Genomic DNA, 4,818 nt, shown 5'->3' with positions numbered 1-4,818 from the left:
CCATCAAGGGACTTTCCCTTGGTACTCTTCGAAGGGCTCTTCCTCTTCTTTACTTTGCCTTGCCTGATTGCCAAGACAGGGGCTGCAGTAGGAGTAGGAGTAGTAACAACCGACTTACCTTTAAGACCACTTTCCGTGGTCTTCAGAAGTCCTTGAAGTTTGCTGAGTGTAACTTCCTCCTTGTTCATGTGGTATGCCATTCGGAATTGATCATAACATAAAGGTAAGGAGTGCAAAAGGATATCAATTGCCAATTCCTCTGGGAAGTTCACATTCAGTTTCAGCAAACGGTCCACATACCTTTGCATTTATTGCATGTGGCCCGTGATGGGTTCACCATCCTTCATCTGGGTTGTTATCATGGAGGAGATAATTTCATACCGCTCTTGACGAGCACTCTGATGGTAGCGGTCCATCAAGTCCTGGTGCATCTCAAAAGGGTAAAAGTCCTCATAGGACTTTTGGAGCTCAGCTGTCATTGTGGCCAACATGATACATGCCACTTTGGTGGCATCTCTCTCATGTACCTGGTATGCAGCGATCTCCTGAGGAGTAGCAGACGACTCATCAAGTTCCTTAAGTTCCTTGTCGAGGACATATTCTTTGTCCTCATACCGAGTGACCATCCTAATGTTCCCGATCCAATCCATAAAGTTGGATCCATCGAAGATGACTCTCCCACAAAGGTTCATGAGAGAGAAGGAGCGGGTAGGGTTTGAGCCAGAAGCAGCATTGTTGGAAGACATCTGAAAAGAAGAAAGACAAGTTTAGATTAGATATAAAGATAGTCCTTAATAAGACACCCAAATGTAATGTTAAGGCTAGGACCCAACACAATATTTTATAACTTAGAAGACGGATGCCGTAATACAAGCTATAAAATATTTGAAGGTAGGTGAATGACGATTCACCAATTTCCACCATGAAAAACGAAATAAATTATTAGGTTTTAATTGGTTTTGAAACTCCTAGATTCTTTGCGATTCATTGAACTTTTCAATGGCATGTTTCAATCTCGAGTGTGCCCTTAAAGTTTTGTGACTGGGATGTCGAGGATCAAAAAACAAGGTGTGAAGTAACCATGCAAATTACTTGGTACTCTTAATGTTTTCACTCAATCGATGTGCCGGTTAACCACACGTGCTCCACCGACCTATGATAAACCTTAAGCCACCCTTTGCCTACCTTGTTAAGTCCAGGTTAGTGTGCCGGTTAACCATACATGCTCCACTAACGACTTAATCAAAGTGCAAAGTGTAATTTCATGGGTTAGCACCTTATTCACATTTTCCTAAAGTAACTAAGATTGGGAATTTATAAAAACATTTAGTTACTTGACATTCATCATACTTTTAATGAGGATTAAAGTCATTATCCTACCCGTTCGTCTAACGACCCTCCACCAGTCAAGGAAGTGGTGGGTGAGAGTGGACACCCATTAAGCTGCCATTTTATAGGCAACAACCTTATACCCCCTTATAGACCGGCTTCGTGAATGAGGCCTACTAATGGTAAAACGACTTGTTCTTATACATATATAATTATTATTAAACTTATAATATTATAAAGTATAAGGGTTGAATTTTAACTTTTAAAATTCTAGGGGTTGGAACTAAAGTTTACTAAAATGTGTGAGACTTTACATGTTCCAAAACTTGAGGGCAAGTTTTGTAACTTTCAAAACTTTTCATCTTTCATAACTTATGAGTTAATGGTTTATTAAAATGAGAGACTTTTCATTTTATGTAACCTATGTGTTTCTTTAATGTACTTTAAAAGAATGACTTTTGGTAATCCATAACTTGAGGACAAATTATGGATTCCATTAAAACACATAATGATCAAGAATTAAACTACCAAGTAAGTTGCAAATAATTCCTATGATGTTCTAAACTCACAAATGTATGAACATTCATATCAACAATTTCAAGAATCATAAAAAACACATATAAGACTTGAAATTTTGATAATAGCTATTGAAAATGGATTAGCATAACCATTACACCATCTAAAACAAGTTTTATAAGACCAAAACAGTTTAGGGTAATGTTTCTAGTCCATTTCCAGTAGCAAAACTCGAAAATATGCACTCTGGGCATTGTACTCATCGAGTTCATGAACCTACTCGACGAGTAGGATGATTTTAGGCATGGACTCGTCGAGTCCCCCCATGGACTCGGCGAGTTCATTCAACAGATTGCATATTTTTTTGACTTTTTTTAATAATTTGCATCAAGTATCAAGAAAACAAGCCTAGGATCTGATACCACTGATGGGTTTTGAGCATTCTAACACTCCTATGGTGTACATGCAACCCGAGAAACCTTGGATCTATGTTTTACTAAGATAAATGCAAATTTTCTTTTCCAAGGTTCTTAACCTAACTAGCATGGAATGGGGAACTTTGAAACTTAATAAGCTAGTAGAGTTACATACCTTTTAGTAGTGGTTGATTGCTTGGAGTTTGAGAGCCTAGCACCAATAATGTGGATTCCTCAAATGAAGTCACAAATCACCACAAACCTTGGAAACTTGAGAGAATGGTAGAACACTTCTTGAAATCGGCCAACCCTTGTTCTCACACAAAACTAGTGCCATTTTAAGTGCCAAGGACTCCTTTATATCGTGTGGCGGATTAGGGTTACATCCATGTAAACCCTAATACCCATGACCTTTCATTTCCATGATATCCATGGGTTAAAGCTCCATGGACTATCCATGGACTTACCATGCAAGCCTAGCCCATTCTAAATAAGCATTAGCCCGCACTATATAAATACAAGAGTCCATATTGAATTAGTCACACTTTTAATCACCAAATTAATTCTAAATTAATTTTAGATCAATACTAATTAAATAATATGATTTCATATTAATATACTAGAACTTATAATATATTAATAAATCATAACTTATACTATTCTCAAAAGATTATCCATATAAATTGTTCGGGTGAAGTGCAACCCAAATGGACCATGCCGGGTCGAGTCAAGTACATCTCAAATATAGTTATGGACTTAGACACCTTATCCAACAAGAACATATTATTTGTTCTCGTAAAGAAGCACCATCTTCAGATTTCTCATCCAGTCCATGTATTTTGGACTGGTAAGTTTGTCCTTAGCAAGAACTGATAGTAGAGTAAAGTTGTTGTTTGAAGTGGAGGAGGAGGAGGAAGTTCACCAGTTGATGACATCTCAAAAAGAGACAATATTTTAATTAGTTGATTTAGTCATTAATATTTTAACCCAATTAGTATTCAAGGATAGGGATGTCGCAAAGCAATTTGAAATTAAAAAAAGGGATGTCGTAATCTAATCACGAATTCATTTAAGGTAGTTAATGAATTTTACCAATTTTAATCTATATGAAATTCCTAGATCATTTGAGATTCATTGAATCTTATCAATGGCATGTTTAAACTCAGATTATGCTCTTCAACTTGTGACTAGGATATCGAGGATCACAAATAAGATGTGAATACCTATGCAAACCCGCTTGACAACCTCGAAGTCTTTTATCATCTCAAATTGATATGCAGGTAAACCCCAAACGCTCCATCACTTAGTGATAACTTTCAATTTGTGCCATCATAACAACTTTATAGTCCCAAATTAGTGTGTTGGTTAACCATGCACACTCCACTAACGACTCATAAAGATTGATGTCCATTTTCATAGATTAGCATACATTTTCACATTTTCCTAAATTAACTAGAGTGAGATTTTAAAGAAGGTTCTATTACTTTATATCGTTATACTTTTAATGAGGTTATGTCCTATCGAACCCGTTCGGATAACGACCCTCCACCACACAGGAGAGCGGTGGGTGAAAAAGACACTCATTCAACGGTTATTTTATAGGCCGCTTCCCTATACTCTCTTTATAGCATGACTTCATGACTGAGGCGTACTAGCGATTCGACTGACTCATGTTATACATATAGTATTAAACATTTAATATATATATATATATATATATATATATATATATATATATATATATATATATATATATATATATATATATATAAGGGTGTATTTTAAACATTTTAATATAAGGTTTAGAAATTAATTATTAAACATTTTAATTTACTAATTATTTAAACCAACTAATGATTTCAATATTTATCTTTTAATTAATCAATTAACTAAATATAATTAAAATCATTAGGATAATTCACAAATTCAAGATTTTAGGAGATCAGATTACCAAGTTAAATATTCCCATTTTATATAATAAAAATAATATTAACTAAGGTAATTATCTTAATCAATTTGAATTTCAGCAAAAAAGTTCCGCTAAAGAGAGGCATCTCACGACGTGGCAGATAATTCTTCAAGTCGTGACAGAAAAATAAAAAATGTGGATCAGAAGATTGCCACGACGTGGCAGAGAGATCCCAACGTCGTGGCGCTGCGATAGAATGACGTTTCTGCAACCTCCAATTTGTTCAAGTTCAGCTCATGCACTTTAATTTGTTAGACAACCTAAAGCTCTAATGTCACTGATGGGTTTACAAGTAATAATGTGGAATAATCCTTATACTTTGAAGGGTACATGCAACCTAATTTGATCTATGTCTTAACACTATTGAAGCAACATACTATTGAACAACAAAACTTCTAAATCCTAGTAGAAATCGACTTCTTAAGAATTACATACCTCTAATTTGTTATTGTAAACAAACCCTTTGATTCCAACAAGATCAATGTGAAAGTCTCTTTGAAAACAAGCTCTAATTATGTGTGATCCTCTAATGGTTCACACCCACAACACAAGAACCCTATAAAGATTAGGAGAGAGGGGAGAGATGAG

The sequence above is a fragment of the Lactuca virosa genome, chromosome 3 (assembly GCF_052849685.1).
Source record: "Lactuca virosa cultivar CGN04683 chromosome 3, Lactuca_virosa_CGN04683_v6, whole genome shotgun sequence".
Lineage (NCBI taxonomy): Eukaryota > Viridiplantae > Streptophyta > Magnoliopsida > Asterales > Asteraceae > Lactuca > Lactuca virosa.
This window is presented reverse-complemented; position numbering follows the sequence as displayed.